Source organism: Phyllobates terribilis, unplaced genomic scaffold (genome assembly GCF_046119375.1).
Source record: "Phyllobates terribilis strain yellow unplaced genomic scaffold, ASM4611937v1 Scaffold_9__5_contigs__length_417890890, whole genome shotgun sequence".
Lineage (NCBI taxonomy): Eukaryota > Metazoa > Chordata > Amphibia > Anura > Dendrobatidae > Phyllobates > Phyllobates terribilis.
Window position 1 is genome coordinate 177,114,999 of NW_027362769.1, and position 24,410 is coordinate 177,139,408.

The following is a 24,410-nucleotide window of genomic DNA, read 5'->3' on the forward strand; positions in this document are numbered from 1 at the left end:
CACTTATTTACAGCTCGTTGCCTTGGCGACCGACCACCACTGATGTTTAGCTCGCTGAAGCTGACCAGGATTAGGAGGTAACACCGTTCTCCAGCAATCTTGTCCAGGTTCAAAGCAGTCAATAGAAGCAAACTTGATAGTACTGCGCATGTTCTTCTGTCTGGCAGCGGTGGTCGGTCTCTAAGGCAATGATCTATAAGCAAAAGAAAAGTCTCTTAATATCTGAAAATAGACTGCAAATTTTAAAAAGCAGCAAATTGCAAACTTGCTCGTATTTAGAGGCAAATACCCATTTAGGAAGATAGGAATAGCCCTTTAAGATAAAAAAAGACCAAACATTTCACTTAAAGGGGTTGCTTTAATAGGTTGTTAATGCTTTATGCATATAATTCAATGTATATCTGTAAGTTCTCCCGTGCTGATGTAATCATCCTCCACGCCTTGACTATGTACCATGAGCTTCTGGGTTGCTCTGATGGGCAGTCGTCGTCATTACTCGGCGGCGCGATGTCTTGTGACAACAGCTGGCAGCGAGATGATGAGCAGGAAGCAGCCTGACATGATGCGGATTAAAGGGGGCAGATTGGCTCCAGGAGGTTAAGTGGCGATAGTCCGCGTAAAGTGTCTGATAAACCAGTGATTGGCCGACGTATTAGTCAGGTCTAAGCTTCTCTGTTGGTGGCACGTCAATGATCTGAAGACCAGAGCCACTTGTCCATGGTGGTATCTCTTGTAGATGGAGGTTAGAGCTGCATTTTCAAGGTGGGGTCATTAGTGGCTGAAGTGACTTGTTCCTTATGGGGGCTTCAATGTCTGGAGCCCACAGTGGTTTATGCATTGTGAGACAATTGGTTGCCGGACGCCAAAGAGACTTTTTTTATACTCAGACCATTGGTGCCTGGAGGCCAAAGAGACTTGTTCATCATGGGAACATTAAAGTCTGGAGGACGCAGTGGATCCTTCATTGTAAGAGAGAGAAGCAGTGGGTTGGAGACTGAAGTAGTCTATGGAGACACGGCACAGTGGACCACCTTGTGAGATTTTAGAGACCTTCAGTGGAGAGGGGCTGTTGTGTTTTCACCTAACATACTGGAAAATGTCTTTAGGGAGCAGCCGGTGACATAACCGGCGGCATCACCGCCAGTAGTGGGTGACATCAGTATATTCTAGTAATCGCAGTAAGAGAAAGCTTGAAGAATGTGTTGTCAACCTTGAACGGCCTCATGTCTAAAAAGCCCGCCATCCAAGGCTATGAGAGAAGAAAGTGTTGAAAAGCCAAAAAAGTGTTGGTTATCGGAGATGTCACAGATAACACTGGGGAGATCCCACAGATCCCACAGCTGCCACCAGTTTGTCAGGGGATGCATCTATGCTGCCTTCAATCATCAGAACAATTACACAATGGACTGACGAGTCATGGACGAGACCGCGGCTGCTTTCACTTCTAGGCCGGTTATTGGGAAACTCGCAGTGAACGTATGGTATATACACTTCCGATTCCAATGCATGGAATATATATACATACCCCGGTATGGTCACTGGCAACTCCACAATAACAAAAGGAACTACTAGCTGCCAGCACCAATCGTTTATACAGGCCATTTCGACACCCATTGCACGTAGTGAATGGCTTCAGGGGTGCGGTTTACAGAGCAAGAGGAACAGAGCTATTAAACTTTATATATTTAATCCAGAAAGGTAGGCAGTGTTTAAACACAATATACAAGATGATACAAAATGTACAAAATAATATGGTATATACAATCACATGAAATAAAAAGGAGTAACAAAAGAAAAGTACTAAACCTGATGTTGCAGGAATGGCTCTTATCTTTCTAGAGGAAAGCGCTCTGATAGGGAAAATGTAACACTCTCACAGCAAACTATGTCTTCCAGCATGAACAAGACAGAGACCCAAACTCAGATTTTTATTAGATCAAGGTTATACCCACATACCTCCTATTGGTGAGCTCATATGGTGGCTGGTTATGAGATGTGCTAGGCCTGTTAAATTTTATGAGATCCCCAACTTTCATGATATCTTTTCCCCCTGAAGATACAAGAGATGAAACATGGCATGTATAGCATCATCCATCAGACCAATATTAAGTTGGAGGGATTAGAATGGCCTTATAGAGATGTGACTGAATGCGTTATGTTCATACCTTCTCTACAATGCAGAAAATATATCTCCTATAAATATCAGATCGATGCAAACCCAAAATGTCTGGGGACTAGTGCTTTGAACAGAGGAAGCTCTTGCCTCAGAAGTGCACGTCTCCTCCTCTAAACGAATCCCAGTCTTGGTGGCTGATTCTCAGAACAGATCTCTGCTGTAGTTTCCAGGTCACTGCAAGAGGTCCCTCCTTCAATGGAGGTTAGAGTGTCAGCTCTTTCTCACTTCCCCAGCTTTAATTAATCCCACATGTGCAATGTGAGGGTGAAATGTCCCCTCTCCATAGATGTCTTTATGGATTTAAATTTTTCTCTATGACAGGAGACTTTAACTCTGGGATCGGCTGCAGCTGGGGCTGGGAGGGGACATGTCAGACACCATCCTAAGGGCCAGCGTAAGGCGATGGAGCGGCTTTGTGGAGACCTATAATGCGATCTTAGAAGCTCAGTCCTGTGACACCATGGACTGACCCTGAGTAAAGGAATCGTTGGCTTGACTGTGGCGTTCAGGAACAGGGTCAGGTATAATCGATAGAAATATCCCTCTTGTTATAACTTTGCACAGTTGTCGGCAGCTTTTGTTATGAAGTATTTGTTATCAGGGTTAGAAACGTAATAAACTTTTTTCCTGGCCCATCCCAGCTTCAACATTAGTGTGCAATAATCTCCCGGGAGAGTGGCCGCTCTCCAGACTCCTACAACTCCCAAAATGTGCATAGCTCCAACGTGATGACGGCTGATTCATGGGATATTGGCATCGGCCTTGCAGGCAGAGAAATCTCATTTGGCTCGCTCCTGTCCTGTGCTTTTGATGTCTGCTGGCCACATGTTCTTCTCCAGCATGTGCTGCAGTGATGGTGCCAGCGGACCTGGGCGCTAAACGTCAAGCTCCACTGTAATTATAGTATTTCTCTTTCTGATTGGAGGAAATGTTCTCTTCCTGGTAAGTGGAATGCTGAGAAGAAATGACGGTGACCATTTAGGAAATGCATCAAGAACATCCGATCATTTCCCCTCGTCTTATGCCTCATTGCAGATACATACAGCAATATTAGGATCATAAATGGGGCACAACCTCCACCCACGTGTCCTCTGATGCCAAACATTTGCAAATCCAATAATATTTGTGGCTATATTGTTCAAGTGGGATACATTTGGCCCATCACTGGAGGTCCCACCCAACATCAGTGCATGCCAAGCTCATGGCGCCTCCGCTAGTATTACATTATATCAATAAGAACTGGTAGATAACAACAAAGGGCGTAACTCCCATAACCAGTGATCGGCCACCTCCAATCCTGCTCATCTTTCTGCTCAATCTCTATGGTTCTGTAGGTCTAGGCCATCATATCAGGACTTGGACTCAAATAGGAGATTCCCTCTAGTAGAATATTCTAGTTTTTGTAGTTTTTATGTGTCACCCCGTAAACCGGGAGTATTGGGACCTGCACCTATCCCTGCCACACTTGGGGGGCCTTGACTTTCCCTTAGCTCAGGGGTACCTCTGATGGTGAGGAGGCCTGAGCCACCAGCGTCTCCTTAACTCCTGTGCAGACCCTGAAAGTGACCCCCTCTCACCACAGGGAGAAAGACAGTACAAAGGAATGATACTGTGACAAGACAGGGAAATACAGACAGGGTCAACAGAAATAGTAGTCACACGAAATACTCACTCAGCCACAGAGGAAACACAAGAGAGTTAAGGAGGGGAAACCAAAAAGGAGAGAAAGGAGGAAAACACACAGCAAAACAGCAACCACGATAGCTAAGTAAACCTCCAAACTCCTATACACAATGCTCATCCTTCACTCTCCAAGCCAGGCAGAAGAACTGATCACTGACACTCCAAGAAGTCAGAGCTGAGTCTATATAGAAGGGAAGAGTAGTTAACCCAAATCAGCAGAGAGACCAGAATTTCAGGAAAACCCAGATTAACTCCCACACTGCTGGCAAAAAGCAGTAAGTTAATAAACTGAAGAGGAGCTTTGCCCCAGTGTGTGTGAACTATGCCCAGAACGCTGCGGTTCTCTGGAACCTTTCTGTTGCGGCAACCCTATGACATTATTGCTTATATTCTCTGAAGTTTTACATGTTTCCCAAGGAAACTTAAAGCTGTTGAAATCCTGTTTTCTTGTAAAAAAATAAATGTTTGTTAAAATAATATGCTTATGAAAGAAAAAGAAGTAATTTTTAGGAGAATATAATCTAGAGACGGTCTCCGTTGTCTCTATGGAAGAGGAGGATTTATAAAGGGGATGTCTGGGATTAAGCTATCCTTATGGTGGGGCATTAATATCAGATCAGGGGGAGTCTGACGCCCGGCCCCTCCACCCATCAGCTGTTTACAGATCCGGATGTACTCAGTGTAGGAGCCAGAAGTCAACAGCTCCGTACACTGGGACGTGGCTGAAATCACATTAATGTCGATGGGAGCTGTGCTGAAGTATCTGAGAAAAGCCGCTAATCGCTCCCTACACTGCGAACTCTCAGCTCCAGGTATCAGGTGAGCGGAGGTCGATTCCTTCCGATCTGATGATGATGAGTTCTCCTAGTCCGGGATAGCACCTTTACGTCTAATAATTGACTATTCCCCAATTTTGGTGTTCCATTTTATCTCTGCACTTAGCAAATGGGTTCTTCAGTCAAAGGAAGTTATCAACTATCCATAGGATACATGATAACTTATTGATCGATGGGGGACCAGCACAGAGGATCCACATAGATTGACAGAATGGGAACTTTTTTCCCCACTACAGTGGAGCAGTAGTCAGGCATGGGGACTGCCGCTGCTCCAATATTCCCTATGGGGCTGCCAAGTGCTGCTCTCACTTTATTCTGTCAGCCCCATAGAAAATTAATGGAGCGAGAGCCGAGAATGTCCATTGTAAAGAGTATAAAAGTGGTCGACCCTCGCTGATCAATGAGTTATCACTTCTTCTGCACATATGTGATATTATCTGTCCCTATGGGGACAGTATTGCCCTGTCTTTGGGGGTGGGGGGGGGGTAGGAGGGGTATGAAGATGCATAAAGTGGTATGGGACTTGAACTTGCCATGGGTCTCCCTTCTTTATTTAGGTCAATAGTTTATAAATAAATGTCACTTTTGTGTTGCATAAAGTACTTAAAAAAATGTAGAGAATAAAAGAATTAAATTGAATTCCTTTTTTTTTCCCTTTCACTAGATTGCATCTTGCGGTGTCAGCCTTAAACGTAGACACTTTCCTCTTTAACTTTCTTCTTGTATCAGATCACCGCTGCGGATGGCGGATGGGAGCCGAGCGCGGTTATTTACATCAGCAGTCGCTTCGCTCTTTTTCACTATTTTCTCCATCCAAACATCTGTGTCCTGTAGAAATACAAACTAAGAACATTTTGTATGTTGAAGGTATCCAGTTATCTCATATGCATTAGTTAACATTTGGCTCAATGTCAGTAAGCTGTTGTGGAAAGAGAAAGCAAAACAGGAGACATAAATGTTACATAATCGTACCTGCAATACACAGCTGCACCTACATGAGCGGACTATACCACAGGCATGCAACACATATCACACTTTTTTTGAGCGCCCAACTTTTTCCACCCTTACAAGTCCACAGAAGTTTTGCATGACTGGTGTCAAAAGTGGAAAAATCTTACTGACCCTTCCAAATGTGACTGTATGTTCATATAAATGTGTTCTCTGTCTTTTCCTATTAGTTTTATCTGTGTACTGAATCTATGACTGCAATATTAACTGCTGCCACTAGATGGTACCATAACCTATAAAGGGGCTGTAACCTGAAAGTGAGTCATGGTGGGGCTGAGACCACTTGAAAGGAAGAAGCTTCCTTCAGGTTAAAAAGGGGAGAATTTCCAATAGAAAGGGACTGAAAAAGCAGGAGACTTAGTTGATCCTGAGATGAGATAGTGGAGAAGTGATTGCAATAACTTTTTGTTTAGTCCCAGCAAGAAGCATCTAAAGAAATGGAGGACATGAAGCAAGGCGACAAAAAACATGAGAACATGGTTACAAAAATATGACACAATGTGAAAGTTTATTAGCTTTTGGTTGGAGTAATATGCATTTCTTATGTGGAGACATGAACCTGTACAGAGTATGTGATAATTGCACGCAGTGTACAGATATGTTCTATTTTACCTTTCCTATTGGCTTGACATATCACAACATGAGCAGTGCTAGATGACCAATTAAAAAGAAAGAAAGCTTGATTTTGTGATACTTTGTCGGGAGATGTTTATGTTATAAGTGGTCATACAGTGTTTAGAGAGTGAATTGCAGCTTTGTCATCATGTTTCCATATTGTATCGAATTTGTAAAGTAAGAATTTGGAATCTGTGACAATATTTGCAAAAAAGCAGGAAGAACATATCTGTATAAGAAATGTATGCAGTCAGGTAAAAAAAGCAGCAGATCCCATTGTGTCAGCTCAATTAGTTAAAGCCTGTCAGTGATTACGCTGTACACTTCACACAAATCAATAATAAAGGTGAACACAAGAAACTTTGTAATATATCTTGTCAGAGAAATCTGCTTCTTTCTCCACTTATGAGCCATTTCTTCCACTCATTTCTGCCTCGTGAACTCATTATTCATTTTTTTTAAATCTTTCCCTAGAGCTGGATTCACATCTACCCTGATCAGTACTGATACGTGATGTCCTCCATGCTGCTGCTTGCTTTTTTAAGTAATTTTTATTAAATTAAAATTTTAACAGAGGAAAGCAAATAATAACATATCAATTAGTAGCTTAAGGGGGAAAAGGGGGAAGGTGTATGCAAGAGAAGAAATTTGGAAAGAAATCTTAACTAAAACCAAAATGTTGTTAAAGTTGAAGGGTAATGGGGGAAAAGGGATAAATAGGATAAATGGGGAAAAGAGAAAAGAAAAAAAAAACACACAAAACAAAGGAGTCTATGAATACAGAGTATGTGGTCTAGAATTGACCAATGTATACACAGCAAACTTAGTTTCAATTGAATTTGAAAATTTGTGTGCTTAACATCTATGAAATTGAGATATCTGCTGATTGAGAGAAGGGACCGACAGATAAATGCCTAATGTATAAGGAGCTAAGAAAAGAAGTTGCAAATTTCTTCTTCCGAAGAGACCAAGCGTTTTCATATTTAAAAACATTGCAATTTTTAAGAGCACGATTGCGCTCATATACGTCATGTGTTACTACTCGTTCTTCGATAGAAGGAGTGTCTTTATGTCTCCAGAACGTCGCTATTAGATGCTTGGTAGTAGTTAGGATATGGGAGACAATATAATGGTGCTCTTTTAACAGGTTATCAATGCCCAAGGAAAGAATTGCTAGGAAAGGGGTGAATGAGATTTGGTTATTTATGAGTTCATTAATAAGAGATTCAAAAGTACGTTGATACTACTGCAATCCCAGAACAAGAATTTTAAGTGTCCACTTTCTCTCCAACAAAAGGGAGATTGGGATGAAGAGATCTTATTTAATCTTTGAGGTGTGAGATACCATCTAGTAAGTAACTTATAATAGGTTTCATGTAAGGTGACGGAAGTGTTTGATTTATACGTGACTTTCAGAGCTCTCTCCCTCTCCTCCAATTGGAACTTTTTATTATAATCTTCCTCCCAGTTATTAATACTGGTGGATTTAGTAAAGTCAATGTCGCTATTGAAATGTTTATAGAGATTTTTAGTGCTCCAAATAGAGGAGTTGTGGAGCTCGTTGAGTAAGGTGGAGATCACTGATGGTAAAGGGAATACAATCATTAAGGTATCTCTATATCTAGGTATGGGACAAAATCAATGTCATCCAGTTTGAATTTTTCTTGCAAGAGATAAAAGGGAGAAAGGTTTATGTCATTATCTAGAAATAAATCTGAAATTAATGTGATGCATTTCTTTTTCCAGTTTTTCAGATTTCAATGGGAGATAATTACCTCTAAAATTTTTATTGGTATTTCAGTTTCAAATTCTACCGGAGTCAATTTCAATGATTTATATAGGGATTTCCAAGCGTAAAATAGTCGCCGACATTGTCGGAGATCTTCGGGTGGGTATTGGTAAATTATTGTCAAACAAGCGAGCAAAGATCAGGGGTTTTAATGAGATATTCTGGCCAACTGGATAAATTATTAGGCGTTATCCATTGAGAGCTCTTGCTGCTGCTTTTAAGTGTATGCTAACTGAGGAAAAGCAGCGTGGGTTTCCTCCGGGTTCTACAGTTTCCTCCAAAGACATACTTATAGGTAATGTAGATTGTGAGCCCCGATGGGGACAGTTCCAATGACGTCAGTAAAGCTTCGTGGAATTAATGGTGCTATATAAGCGAGTAAAATAAATAAATAAATAAATTGTTAATGTCTTTGCGTAAATGGGAGACATCCTCCTGACTGCTATTTTCTACTCACTAGCTCAGAGTTAACTGAAAATTAAGAGATAAAAACTGCAAAGGGGGAAAACTGGGGAAAAATGCAGGATAGAAATTATATGATGGACACAAATAGTAATATTCTTCATGTACAAACATATGACAACTTATTCTGGAAAGATACTTAAAATTGCAATTATCTTTTAAATCTGAAGAATATGCAGTGGGGCAGCGCAGCTTCTATGTTATTAGAAGAAGTCGGAGCGTTTTTTACTCCATAATTACCAACATTATAAAAGAAAAAAAGTGGAACACGGAAGTCCGACCGCAGGAACGCCGAGTACAGCTGTTACATTGAGCTGGAACACCTACTTTTGGGTGTTGCTCGGACGACTGTCCTTCCTAAACTGGGAATGATGGCAACTAAGTTTAAATAAGAAAAGTATCAATAGTGAAAGCAGGAAACCAAGAATCCCATCTGAACTATTAAGAAAAGTGCATTGTCAGGACTGATTGCCCGTGACTAGTGTTGAGTAGTGTTGAGCATTCCGATACTGAAATATCGGGTATCGGCCGATATTCGCGGTATCGGAATTCCGATACTTAATTCCGATACTTTTGCAATATCGTATACCAGAATCGGAAGTTCCCATAATGCAATGAGCCATTTTCATTTTATTCAGCCAATGAGGATCCTAAGAAGTGTGGGCACATCCTGTTAGGCATGTAGGCATCTTAACTAATGGCAAGGCTGTGATTGGCTGCTGAAATGATGTCATGATGCACTATAAAAGCCGCCGCCGCCATTTTGAGCTCACTCTGCTGTGAATTCAGTTAGGGATAGGACGCTGTTGTTCTGAGGGACAGTTTTAGCTACCTATTTGGTCTATTCTGCTTTACCCAAGCTACTTTATAAATCGCTGTGCCTTGCAGCGCTAGTGCACAGTTCTCTGTGCTGTTCACCGCTGTCTGCAAGGTCTCTGTGTGTGAGTGCAGCTCACCCTGTAGTGTGTGCTTCAGCCACGTCTGGTTGTAGTGCACTCAGTGTGTGTCACTGCCTCATACATTGTCCTTTTTTGCCAATTCATAATTTTTCCTGATTTCTCCTATTAGTGTGGTGGTTCCATCCGTATTCAGCTAAATTGGTTCCAAACACACTATATAGGAGTAGTTAGAGGAGCCTTTCTGCAGCATTGGGCCCTGCAGCCCCAGCCAGATTAGTATTAGCCTATTTTTTGCAGCCTCATCTATTGCATTGTAGGTCACCTTCCTACATTGTAATAGCTACAAAAAGTTTGTGATACTATCGTTATTACATCTTTAGGCACATCCAGTGTCTTTTTGTGACAAAAAAAACCTAAATAAAGTTCACCAAACACTCCACTTTACAGTTGTGTAGGCCACATTAGCTCATATTAAAGTCTAGTCCACACTTTATAAAATGAGTGTTTCTTATACCTGTTAGCAGCTGTTCAGGAATAAGCACACTAAGCCCTTAGTACTTTTCTGCCTATCTTTATCAGTCTACCAAGATGAAGAAGGCAGGGAGTAAGGCATGTGGTCGTGGGCGTGGGCGTGGAGTTTCTGCAGGGAGAGGACGTGAGGATTCTGTGCCTGCAGGGAGAGGACGTGGGGATTCTGTGCCTGCTGCAGGCACCAGTGACTCAGCATCCCCCAGTTTTACCAGGGAACAGTCCTTTATGCGCAGCATTGTAGGAGCTAGCCGTACCCCACTGCTGCGCGAGGACCAAATTGAATCCGTTGTCGGATGGATGGCAGCTAACGCATCAACTTCAATTAGTTCCAGATCCTCTCAGGTCCTGAGCACTGAAGAGCACCCATCTGTCTCTTCACCACCTGCCAAATTGCCCAGGCAGTCAGAGAGCCCTGGACAGGAGCCATCTCTACTTCTGTTCTCTGAATCTCTTGGCTTGGAAAGAGGGGGCCAGCCAAGCAGAATTCTAGAATTTGAAGTAGAGGTAGTATGCAGTGATGCGCAACCGTTTTGTCTCTCTGAATCTGAAGAGGCGGGTGGGCCAGTGCCTATGGTCAGCAGCACACCTCAGTACGCATCTGATGATGAGACTCAGGTGCCACTTTCTGGTGCGTACTGTGCTGTCGAGACTACCCAGGAGAAGCAGTTGTTTGAAGAGGGTGGTGTAGATGATGAGGTCCTTGACCCATCATGGCGTGAGGGACAGGAAGGTGGTGGGAGCAGCTCTGAGGAAGAGATTCCCCGAACGGCCCAAAAAGGAGGGAGAGGGAGGGGGCAGACTTGGTTGCCTGTAGCCTCCACTTCGGCACCCATTAGGAGCATGGCTCTTCCAAAATCCAAAGCGGGCGCTCCCAAGACTTGCAGTGCCTGGTCCTTTTTTGACACAGTTGCAGATGACATTTGCTTTGTCAAATGCAAGCTGTGTAATCAGAAGGTGAAAAGAGGGAAAAGTGTCAGCAACCTCAATACCACAAATATGTGGAAACATGTGCGGACCAAGCACGTGGTGGAGTTACAAAGACACACTGAAGACCTAGGCCAACCTACAGCGCCACCTACCACCTCTTCAGCTCGTGTTGTAGCCTCTTCCTCCAGCTCACACACAGCTGGTTCGGCTTCCTCACAGGATCGCCATGGAAGAATTTCTGGCACTGTTGTACAGAGACACAATGTAATTCCACCCACAGCACCACTTTCCTAGTCATCCTCACACTCCCAGGCCAGTCTACAGCCATCGTTAGCACAGGCATGGGAGAAAAGGCGCCCATACTCGGCAAACCACCCCCGAGCACAGGCTCTGAATGCTGGCATTGCTAAACTACTGGCCCTTGAAATGCTATCATTCAGGCTGGTGGAGACTGACACATTCCGTAACTTTATGGCATTGGCAGTCCCACAATACAACGTGCCCAGCCGCTTTTATTTCAGCAGGCAAGCCGTCCCTGCCCTGCAACATCATGTGGAGGGAAAAATTAAACATGCGCTACAAAACGCCGTCAGTAGCAAGGTCCACCTGACCACCGATGCGTGGACCAGTAAGCATGGACAGGGACGATACCTTTCCCTCACTGCCCATTGGGTAAATGTTGTGGAGCCGGGTACAAATCTTGAGAGTGGCGCTGTACGTGTTCTGCCAACTCCAAGGATTGCAGGAATCCAGTCTGTACACATTGACTCCTCCTCATACTCCAGTTCCTCTGAATCAGCGCTGCAGGAGCCGTCACGGTCTACCTCCACATCGACCCGTGAACGGTTACCTGTTATGATGACCGATATGAGCACAGCCGTGGCCAAACGTCAACAGGCCGTATTAAAATTAATTTCTTTGGGGAATCGAAGCCACACAGCGCAGGAGCTCTGGAATGCCATCAAGCAGCAGAGCGACGTGTGGTTTGTGCCAGCGAATCTCCAGCCAGGCATGGTAGTGTGTGACAATGGCCGAAATCTGGTGGCAGCTCTGGGCCTAGGCAACCTCACTCACATCCCATGTCTGGCACATGTGCTCAACTTGGTCGTGCAGAGTTTTTTGAGGGACTATCCGGATCTTGATGCACTGCTTCACAAGGTCCGCATAGAGTGTGCTCACTTGCGGCGTTCCAGCAATGCAAGATCACGCATTGCAGCTCTGCAGCGCCGATTACGTCTTCCGAAACATCGCATCATATGTGACCTACCCACCAGGTGGAATTCAACGTTACATATGTTGGAGAGGTTGTCTGAGCAGCAGGCAGCAGTAATGGAGTACCAGCTGCAGCAGGCGCAAACAAGTCGCAGTGCGCGCCGTTCACACTTCACCACCACTGAGTGGGCCTCTATGAAGGACATTTGCCACGTTTTGCGTGCCTTCAATTATTCCACGCGGATGGCGAGTGCAGATGATGCACTAGTCAGCATGACTATCCCCCTTATCTGCCTGCTTGAAAAAACACTGCAAGCACTAAGGGACGAGGTTTTGGAAGAGGTGGAGGATGAGGAGTCACAAATGGCATCTGCTTCTCTACAGTCTGCGCAACGTGGTTCCTCAGAAAGGCCTAGGCAGGGGACACTTTGTGAGGAGGATGAGGAGGAGTCAATGGATGAGGAAGACATCTGTCCAGAGGAGGGAGGTACACAATGCTCTAGTAGTCAGTATCTAGAGCGAGGGTGGGGTGATGCAGAGCAGGCAGAGATCACGCCTCAAGCAGGGGACAGCGTTTCTTGGCCAGTTGGCAGTCTGCAGCACATGGTTGATTTCATGCTGCAGTGCCTGAGAAATGACCGCCGCAACGCCCACATTCTCAACACGGCTGATTATTGGGTGTCCACCCTCCTAGATCCTCGCTACCGGGACAACTTACAAAGCCTCATAACACCGTTGAACCGGGAGCGTAAAATGCGGGAGTACCAAGACGCACTGGTGCATTCCATCATGTTCTCCATTCCAACCGAGAGCAGTGCTGCTAGTGCTTTACAAAGCAGCTCAGTGCGTCGAGGCAGTGGAGGAAGCTCTGCACAAAGAGGGAGCAGAAGCAGCGCCTCAGCACAAGGCAAGACCAGTATGGCCGAAATGTGGCAAAGTTTTGTGTCCCCGCCGCCACAAATGTCTACACCATCACAGACGGCTCCAGTCAGCAGGAGGCAACGTTTCCGTCAGATGGTGACAGACTACATGTCTTGCCCTCTTAGTGTACTCCCAGACGGCTCTTCTCCCTTCAAGTTTTGGGTCTGTAAGCTGGATACATGGCCAGAGCTTAGTCATTATGCATTGGAGGTGCTAGCTTGCCCTGCTGCTAGTGTATTATCGGAACGCGTCTTTAGTGCCGCAGGTGGTGTACTAACAGACCGTCGCATGCGACTATCCTCCGATAACGTTGACCGGCTTACTTTTCTCAAAATGAACAAGGCCTGGATCTCTCATGAATTTGCTAGTCCTCTTCCAGAATAAATAATTGGTTGGCAACAGTATCCAGGTCTCCTGTTCTGTTCATGTTTCTACCACCTGAACTGTAAACCCTGAGCTCCAACACCGCCAGTTGGCGCTCGGAAGTGCCGTCTGCACAGTCAACACTTGCTGCCGTGTTATTGGGGTTCAGTAACGTCAGCTGTTCCCCTGCTGTGCGGACGGCAATTTCTCTTGCTCTGTCCACATTCTCACTACTACAGATTTGAAAGTTTCTCCAATTACACCTCTGGCTCCTCTGTTTTCAGCATTATCCCTGAGCTCCAACACCGCCAGTTGGCGCTCGGAAGTGCCGTCTGCACAGTCAACACTTGCTGCCGTGTTATTGGGGTTCAGTAACGTCAGCTGTTCCCCTGCTGTGCGGACGGCAATTTCTCCTGCTCTGTCCACATTCTCACTACTACAGATTTGAAAGTTTCTCCAATTACACCTTTGGCTCCTCTGTTTTCAGTATTATTCCTGAGCTCCAACACCGCCAGTTGGCGCTCGGAAGTGCCGTCTGCACAGTCAACGCTTGCTGCCGTGTTATTGGGGTTCAGTAACGTCAGCTGATCCCCAGCTGTGTGTCCGGCAAATTCTCCTGCTTTGTCCACATCCACTGTACTACGGATTTAAAACCTCCTCCAAATACACCTCTGGCTCCTCCGTTTTTAGTATTTACCCTGGGCTCCAATACCGCTAGTTGCTGCTCAGAAGTGCTGTCTGCACAGTCAACGCTTGCTCCAGTGTTATTGGGGTTCAGTAACGTCAGCTGATCCCCAGCTGTGTGTCCGGCAAATTCTCCTGCTTTGTCCACATCCACTGTACTACGGATTTAAAACCTCCTCCAAATACACCTCTGGCTCCTCCGTTTTTAGTATTTACCCTGGGCTCCAATACCGCTAGTTGCTGCTCAGAAGTGCTGTCTGCACAGTCAACGCTTGCTCCAGTGTTATTGGGGTTCAGTAACGTCAGCTGATCCCCAGCTGTGTGTCCGGCAAATTCTCCTGCTTTGTCCACATCCACTGTACTACGGATTTAAAACTTGCTCCAATTACACCTCTGGCTCCACTCTGTTTTTAGTATTTACCCTGGGTTCCAGCACCGCCAGCTGGTTCTCGGTAGTTCCATTTGCTCTTGTACCTTCTACTACCCATCCGGGTTCCAGTACCGTCAGCTGGTTCTCGGCAGTGACTTTGGCACGGGTACTCACTCCTGCCCAGCCTGGTTCCAGCACGCCAGCTGTTTCCGGGTAGTGTCAACGTCACTTTGCCTCCAATGCGTTGTCCTGTCGTGTTGCGGTCGTGTTAGCCGACTCTATGGTGCCTGCAGTTTAGGTGACTCCTATGTGGGCTGCGGGATCTGGCAATGAAGGCTGGTTCCATAGTGCCAATAGGACAAGCACCCTCTGTAGGACTGTGGGTTTTGGTAACTGCGGCCGGCTCGCGGCCTTGAACTTTTTTTTACATGGGTACCTTCTGCTACCCATCCGGGTTCCAGTACCGTCAGCTGGTTCTCGGCAGTGCCTTTGGATTAGGTGCCTCCTTCTCGGTATCCAAGTTCCACCAACGTCTGCTGGTCCTTGGTAGTGCTTTCTGGCACAGGTACCTCCTACTTAGTAACCGAGTTCCAGTACCGTCAGCTGGTCTTCGGCAGTTCCATTGGCTCTTGTACCTTCTGCTACCCATCCGGGTTCCAGTACCGTCAGCTGGTTCTCGGTAGTTCCTCAGCTTTCTTGTACCTTCTGCTACATTTCCAAGTTCAAGCTTTTTGAAATGGTTCTTGGTAATCACTCTAGATCTCCCTGACGAGGACCCTGAAGACGAGGACCCCGAAGACCAACCCTAAGAAGACGAGGACCCCGAAGATGACGACCCTGAATACGAGGACCCTGAAGACCACCCCGAAGAAGACGAGGACCCTGAAGACCACCCCGAAGAAGACGATGACCCTGAAGACCACCCCGAAGAAGACGAGGACCCCGAAGACGAGGACCCAGAAGACCAACCCGAAGAAGACGAGGACCCCGAAGACGAGGACCCCCGAAGACGACGACCCTGAATACGAGGACCCTGAAGACCAACCCTAAGAAGACGAGGACCCCGAAGACGACGACCCTGAATACGAGGACCCTGAAGACCACCCCGAAGAAGACGAGGACCCTGAAGACCACCCCGAAGAAGACGAGGACCCTGAAGACCACCCCGAAGAAGACGAGGACCCTGAAGACCACCCCAAAGAAGACGAGGACCCCGAAGATGAGGACCCAGAAGACCAACCCGAAGACGAGGACCCCGAAGACGAGGACCCCCGAAGACGACGACCCTGAAGACCACCCCGAAGAAGACCAAGAAGATGACCCTGAAGAAGTTGACCAAGAGGACAAAGAAGAGAAGACAAGCACCAAGATACAGAAAAACAAGAGACAGAAAGCCAAGAAGCAGAAATACAAGAAGCTGCATAAGACTAAAAATCAGAGCAAAAGATAATATCTAAATTATAAGCAGAAGATGACTAAGCAGTGTATGGGGGTGAGTCCGTTCCTCCTCGTGGTGCCCCTGGAAAAGACCTGCTGCTGCAGGCCAAACTGAACGCGGACAAATCCTGTTGTAAATCTTTTGTGACGGGCAGAACGAAAGGTGTAATGTCCAACCTTTTATAGATAACAACTACAGGAATGCCTGCCACAAATAAGAATATGATGAAGAAGAAGAAGATGAAGAAGTAGAATATGAAGAATGTAAAAAAAAAGAATAATACGAAGAAGGTGAAGAAGAAGAAGATGAAGAAGGTGAAGAAGAAGTGGATGAAAAAGATGCTGAAGATGATGAAAGAGAAAGTGTGGGAGAAGTAAAAAAGAAGGTGAAGAGCATGGAAGTAGTGAAACATAAATATATAAAAATACTTAACATAGTCAATATTTCCGTAACTCAGAACGTCTTAAAAAAATATATTAATTCCTGCTATTCCATTTGATTGGGCTAAACCTCTAGGCCTTTATTGTCTCCCCCACCTCCCCCAATACATTCTACATTATTCTTAGTTGTTTTCCTTCATGTAGAATTAACCTACAAGGAAAGAAAGGGTTTATTTTCATTCCGATATTTCTGTCCCATTGACTTGCATTGGTTTCCGGTATCGGAATCGGCGATATCCGATACTTTTTCGGTATCGGTCCGATCCAATCCGATCTGATATTTCCCGATATCGGAAGGTATCGCTCAACACTTCTTCGTATTATTCTTTTTTTTTACATTCTTCATATTCTACTTCATCTTCTTCATCTTCTTCTTCATCATATTCTTATTTGTGGCAGGCATTCCTGTAGTTGTTATCTATATAAGGTTGGACATTACACCTTTCGTTCTGCCCGTCACAAAAGATTTACAACAGGATTTGTCCGCGTTCAGTTTGGCCTGCAGCAGCAGGTCTTTTCCAGGGGCACCACGAGGAGGAACGGACTCACCCCCATACACTGCTTAGTCATCTTCTGCTTATAATTTAGATATTATCTTTTGCTCTGATTTTTAGTCTTATGCTTAATGTTCTTCCGCTTTTTGTTCTGAAGCTTCTTGTATTTCTGCTTCTTGGCTTTCTGTCTCTTGTTCTTCTGTATCTTGGTGCTTGTCTTCTCTTCTTTGTCCTCTTGGTCAACTTCTTCAGGGTCATCTTCTTGGTCTTCTTCGGGGTGGTCTTCAGGGTCGTCGTCTTCGGGGGTCCTCGTCTTCGGGGTCCTCGTCTTCTTCGGGTTGGTCTTCTGGGTCCTCGTCTTCGGGGTTCTCGTCTTCTTCGGGGTGGTCTTCAGGGTCCTCGTCTTCTTCGGGGTGGTCTTCAGGGTCCTCGTCTTCTTCGGGGTGGTCTTCAGGGTCCTCGTATTCAGGGTCGTCGTCTTCGGGGTCCTCGTCTTCTTAGGGTTGGTCTTCAGGGTCCTCGTATTCAGGGTCGTCGTCTTCGGGGGTCCTCGTCTTCGGGGTCCTCGTCTTCTTCGGGTTGGTCTTCTGGGTCCTCATCTTCGGTGTCCTTGTCTTCTTCGGGGTGGTCTTCAGGGTCCTCGTCTTCTTCGGGGTGGTTTTCAGGGTCCTCGTCTTCTTCGGGGTGGTCTTCAGGGTCCTCGTATTCAGGGTCGTCGTCTTCGGGGTCCTCGTCTTCTTAGGGTTGGTCTTCGGGGTCCTCGTCTTCAGGGTCCTCGTCAGGGAGATCTAGAGTGATTACCAAGAACCATTTCAAAAAGCTTGAACTTGGAAATGTAGCAGAAGGTACAAGAAAGCTGAGGAACTACCGAGAACCAGCTGACGGTACTGGAACCCGGATGGGTAGCAGAAGGTACAAGAGCCAATGGAACTGCCGAAGACCAGCTGACGGTACTGGAACTCGGTTACTAAGCAGGAGGTACCTGTGCCAGAAAGCACTACCAAGGACCAGCAGACGTTGGTGGAACTTGGATACCGAGAAGGAGGCACCTAATCCAAAGGCACTGCCGAGAACCAGCTGACGGTACTGGAACCCGGATGGGTAGCAGAAGGTACCCATGTAAAAAAAGTTCAAGGCCGCGAGCCGGCCGCAGTTACCAAAACCCACAGTCCTACAAGGGGTGCTTGTCCTATTGGCACTATGGAACCAGCCTTCATTGCCAGATCCCGCAGCCCACATAGGAGTCACCTAAACTGCAGGCACCATAGAGTCGGCTAACCCGACCGCAACACGACAGGACAACGCATTGGAGGCAAAGTGACGTTGACACTACCCGGAAACAGCTGGCGTGCTGGAACCAGGCTGGGCAGGAGGGAGTACCCGTGCCAAAGTCACTGCCGAGAACCAGCTGACGGTACTGGAACCCGGATGGGTAGCAGAAGGTACAAGAGCCAATGGAACTGCCGAAGACCAGCTGACGGTACTGGAACTCGGTTACTAAGCAGGAGGTACCTGTGCCAGAAAGCACTACCAAGGACCAGCAGACGTTGGTGGAACTTGGATACCGAGAAGGAGGCACCTAATCCAAAGGCACTGCCGAGAACCAGCTGACGGTACTGGAACCCGGATGGGTAGCAGAAGGTACCCATGTAAAAAAAAGTTCAAGGCCGCGAGCCGGCCGCAGTTACCAAAACCCACAGTCCTACAGGGGGTGCTTGTCCTATTGGCACTATGGAACCAGCCTTCATTGCCAGATCCCGCAGCCCACATAGGAGTCACCTAAACTGCAGGCACCATAGAGTCGGCTAACCCGACCGCAACACGACAGGACAACGCATTGGAGGCAAAGTGACGTTGACACTACCCGGAAACAGCTGGCGTGCTGGAACCAGGCTGGGCAGGAGGGAGTACCCATGCCAAAGTCACTGCCGAGAACCAGCTGACGGTACTGGAACCCGGATGGGTAGTAGAAGGTACAAGAGCAAATGGAACTACCGAGAACCCAGGGTAAATACTAAAAACAGAGTGGAGCCAGAGGTGTAATTGGAGCAAGTTTTAAATCCGTAGTACAGTGGATGTGGACAAAGCAGGAGAATTTGCCGGACACACAGCTGGGAATCAGCTGACGTTACTGAACCCCAATAACACTGGAGCAAGCGTTGACTGTGCAGACAGCACTTCTGAGCAGCAACTAGCGGTATTGGAGCCCAGGGTAAATACTAAAAACGGAGGAGCCAGAGTTGTATTTGGAGGAGGTTTTAAATCCGTAGTACAGTGGATGTGGACAAAGCAGGAAAATTTGCCGGACACACAGCTGGGGATCAGCTGACGTTACTGAACCCCAATAACACGGCAGCAAGCGTTGACTGTGCAGACGGCACTTCCGAGCGCCAACTGGCGGTGTTGGAGCTCAGGGATAATACTGAAAACAGAGGAGCCAGAGGTGTAATTGGAGAAACTTTCAAATCTGTAGTAGTGAGAATGTGGACAGAGCAGGAGAAATTGCCGTCCGCACAGCAGGGGAACAGCTGACGTTACTGAACCCCAATAACACGGCAGCAAGTGTTGACTGTGCAGACGGCACTTCCGAGCGCCAACTGGCGGTGTTGGAGCTCAGGGATTACAGTTCAGGTGGTAGAAACATGAACAGAACAGGAGACCTGGATACTGTTGCCAACCAATTATTTATTCTGGAAGAGGACTGGCAAATTCATGAGAGATCCAGGCCTTGTTCATTTTGAGAAAAGTAAGCCGGTCAACGTTATCGGAGGATAGTCGCATGCGACGGTCTGTTAGTACACCACCTGCGGCACTAAAGACGCGTTCCGATAATACACTAGCAGCAGGGCAAGCTAGCACCTCCAATGCATACTGACTAAGCTCTGGCCATGTATCCAGCTTACAGACCCAAAACTTGAAGGGAGAAGAGCCGTCTGGGAGTACACTAAGAGGGCCAGTAGTTTAGCAATGCCAGCATTCAGAGCCTGTGCTCGGGGGTGGTTTGCCGAGTATGGGCGCCTTTTCTCCCATGCCTGTGCTAACGATGGCTGTAGACTGGCCTGGGAGTGTGAGGATGACTGGGAAAGTGGTGCTGTGGGTGGAACTACACTGTGTCTCTGTACAACAGTGCAAGAGATTCTTCCATGGCGATCCTGTGAGGAAGCCGAACCAGCTGTGTGTGAGCTGGAGGAAGAGGCTACAACACGAGCTGAAGAGGTGGTAGGTGGCGCTGTAGGTTGGCCTAGGTCTTCAGTGTGTTTTTGTAACTCCACCACGTGCTTGGTCCGCACATGTTTCCACATATTTGTGGTATTGAGGTTGCTGACACTTTTCCCTCTTTTCACCTTCTGATTACACAGCTTGCATTTGACAAAGCAAATGTCATCTGCAACTGTGTCAAAAAAGGACCAGGCACTGCAAGTCTTGGGAGCGCCCGCTTTGGATTTTGGAAGAGCCATGCTCCTAATGGGTGCCGAAGTGGAGGCTACAGGCAACCAAGTCTGCCCCCTCCCTCTCCCTCCTTTTTGGGCCGTTCGGGGAATCTCTTCCTCAGAGCTGCTCCCACCACCTTCCTGTCCCTCACGCCATGATGGGTCAAGGACCTCATCATCTACACCACCCTCTTCAAACAACTGCTTCTCCTGGGTAGTCTCGACAGCACAGTACGCACCAGAAAGTGGCACCTGAGTCTCATCATCAGATGCGTACTGAGGTGTGCTGCTGACCATAGGCACTGGCCCACCCGCCTCTTCAGATTCAGAGAGACAAAACGGTTGCGCATCACTGCATACTACCTCTTCTTCAAATTCTAGAATTCTGCTTGGCTGGCCCCCTCTTTCCAAGCCAAGAGATTCAGAGAACAGAAGTAGAGATGGCTCCTGTCCAGGGCTCTCTGACTGCCTGGGCAATTTGGCAGGTGGTGAAGAGACAGATGGGTGCTCTTCAGTGCTCAGGACCTGAGAGGATCTGCAACTAATTGAAGTCGATGCGTTAGCTGCCATCCATCCGACAACGGCTTCAATTTGGTCCTCGCGCAGCAGTGGGGTACGGCTAGCTCCTACAAAGCAGCGCATAAAGGACTGTTCCCTGGTAAAACTGGGGGATGCTGAGTCACTGGTGCCCGCAGCAGGCACAGAATCCCCACGTCCTCTCCCTGCAGGCACAGAATCCTCACGTCCTCTCCCTGCAGAAACTCCACGCCCACGCCCACGCCCACGACCACATGCCTTACTCCCTGCCTTCTTCATCTTGGTAGACTGATAAAGATAGGCAGAAAAGTACTAAGGGCTTAGTGTGCTTATTCCTGAACAGCTGCTAACAGGTATAAGAAGCACTCATTTTATAAAGTGTGGACTAGACTTTAATATGAGCTAATGTGGCCTACACAACTGTAAAGTGGAGTGTTTGGTGAACTTTATTTTTTTTTTGTCACAAAAAGACACTGGATGTGCCTAAAGATGTAATAACGATAGTATCACAAACTTTTTGTAGCTATTACAATGTAGGAAGGTAACCTACAATGCAATAGATGAGGCTACAAAAAATAGGCTAATACTAATCTGGCTGGGGCTGCAGGGCCCAATGCTGCAGAAAGGCTCCTCTAACTACTCCTATATAGTGTGTTTGGAAGCAATTTAGCTGAATACGGATGTAACCACCACACTAATAGGAGATATCAGGAAAAATTATGAATTGGCAAAAAAGGACAATGTATGAGGCAGTGACACACACTGAGTGCACTACAACCAGACGTGGCTGAAGCACACACTACAGGGTGAGCTGCACTCACAAACAGAGACCTTGCAGACAGCGGTGAACAGCACAGAGAACTGTGCACTAGCACTGCAAGGCACAGCGATTTATAAAGTAGCTTGGGTAAAGCAGAATAGACCAAATAGGTAGCTAAAACTGTCCCTCAGAACAACAGCGTCCTATCCCTAACTGAATTCACAGCAGAGTGAGCTCAAAATGGCGGCGGCGGCTTTTATAGTGCATCATGACATCATTTCAGCAGCCAATCACAGCCATGCCATTAGTTAAGATGCCTACATGCCTAACCGGATGTGCCCACACTTCTTAGGATCCTCATTGGCTGAATAAAATGAAAATGTCTCATTGCATTATGGGAACTTCCGATTCCGGTATACGATATTGCAAAAGTATCGGAATTAAGTATCGGAATTCCGATACCGTGAATATCGGCCGATACCCGATAATTCAGTATCGGAATGCTCAACACTACCCGTGACCTGTCCATAGGACATAGAGTATCCTGGTATGAGGAAAGCAAGTGTAGAAGTAATAATGGGAAGCCCTTGTTTCTTGTTATAAACTGAACCATAAACCAAAGTCTGTAGTGACCTCCTGCTGCAAGACAGTAGAGCTGTAGACGTTACTAAGGAGTCAATGGGCTGAGACTGGACTGCCACAAGAATCGCACACGAATTATGACAAGTACAAGTTTTAGAGAAGAGTAATTGTGTTGTTTCTGCTCTCAGTAAGATGCTTCACTTTAATCTTGGGCTTGAACTGTATTGGCCACATGGTAGTCAGGAAGCACACCGCAGGATGACACAAGTCTTGGTGGGATGTGCTATATGTTTCTACATCCACAAGACATGGACAGTAAGGAGGGATGAGATAAGTAGCAGTCTGACAGTTGTGAGGACATTTAGTAGATGCATTGTATACAAGAGGCTGGTGCAAATCTATAATCTTCTCCACTGTGGACAGAAGGTTGCGCTTCTAAGACTCAAAGCAGCACAAAGAGTCAGGTGAGAACCATCCGAAATCCCAGGAAACTAGTGGTCGGGTGCTCTGCCCTCTGTGCCGGTATAGTGACTGAGATAAATCAAAATTTTGGATCTGTTTATATATTTAGGTTCAAGTCTAACAAAGTGTGAGAGTAACTACTAAGCACATATCATAAAGTCACAGTAAATGATAAGCGTGTGCCTCTGCGTGCACCAAAACCCAAAACCCCAAGACAAGACTAAGCATCTTGTGCCTTTGTATGTACAAAAAAAACCACTATGCTTGTTGTGCCATTGTGTGCACTGGAAACCGCTAAGCGTGTTGTGCCATTGTGTGCACTGGAAACCACTAAGCGTGTTGCGCCATTGTGTGCACTGGAAACCGCTAAGCGTGTTGTGCCATTGTGTGCACTGGAAACCGCTAAGCGTGTTGCGCCATTGTGTGCACTGGAAACCGCTAAGCGTGTTGTGCCATTGTGTGCACTGGAAACCGCTAAGCGTGTTGTGCCATTGTGTGCACTGGAAACCGCTAAGCGTGTTGCGCCATTGTGTGCACTGGAAACCGCTAAGCGTGTTGTGCCATTGTGTGCACTGGAAACCACTAAGCGTGTTGCGCCATTGTGTGCACTGGAAACCGCTAAGCGTGTTGTGCCATTGTGTGCACTGGAAACCGCTAAGCGTGTTGTGCCATTGTGTGCACTGGAAACCACTAAGCGTGTTGCGCCATTGTGTGCACTGGAAACCGCTAAGCGTGTTGCGCCATTGTGTGCACTGGAAACTGCTAAGCGTGTTGCGCCATTGTGTGCACTGGAAACCGCTAAGCGTGTTGTGCCATTGTGTGCACTGGAAACCGCTAAGCGTGTTGTGCCATTGTGTGCACTGGAAACCGCTAAGCGTGTTGTGCCATTGTGTGCTCTGGAAACCACTAAGCGTGTTGCGCCATTGTGTGCACTGGAAACCGCTAAGCGTGTTGCGCCATTGTGTGCACTGGAAACCGCTAAGCGTGTTGTGCCATTGTGTGCACTGGAAACCGCTAAGTGTGTTGTGCCATTGTGTGCTCTGGAAACCGCTAAGCGTGTTGTGCCATTGTGTGCACTGGAAACCGCTAAACGTGTTGTGCCATTGTGTGCACTGGAAACCACTAAGCGTGTTGTGCCATTGTGTGCACTGGAAACCACTAAGTGTGTTGTGCCATTGTGTGCACTGGAAACCACTAAGCGTGTTGCGCCATTGTGTGCACTGGAAACCGCTAAGCGTGTTCTGCCATTGTGTGCACTGGAAACCGCTAAGCGTGTTGCGCCATTGTGTGCACTGGAAACCGCTAAGCGTGTTGTGCCATTGTGTGCACTGGAAACCACTAAGCGTGTTGTGCCATTGTGTGCACTGGAAACCGCTAAGCGTGTTCAGCCATTGTGTGCACTGGAAACCGCTAAGCGTGTTGTGCCATTGTGTGCACTGGAAACCGCTAAGCGTGTTGTGCCATTGTGTGCACTGGAAACCGCTAAGCGTGTTGTGCCATTGTGTGCTCTGGAAACCGCTAAGCGTGTTGTGCCATTGTGTGCACTGGAAACCGCTAAGCGTGTTGCGCCATTGTGTGCACTGGAAACCGCTAAGCGTGTTGTGCCATTGTGTGCACTGGAAACCACTAAGCGTGTTGCGCCATTGTGTGCACTGGAAACCGCTAAGCGTGTTGTGCCATTGTGTGCACTGGAAACCGCTAAGCGTGTTGTGCCATTGTGTGCACTGGAAACCGCTAAGCGTGTTGTGCCATTGTGTGCACTGGAAACCGCTAAGCGTGTTGTGCCATTA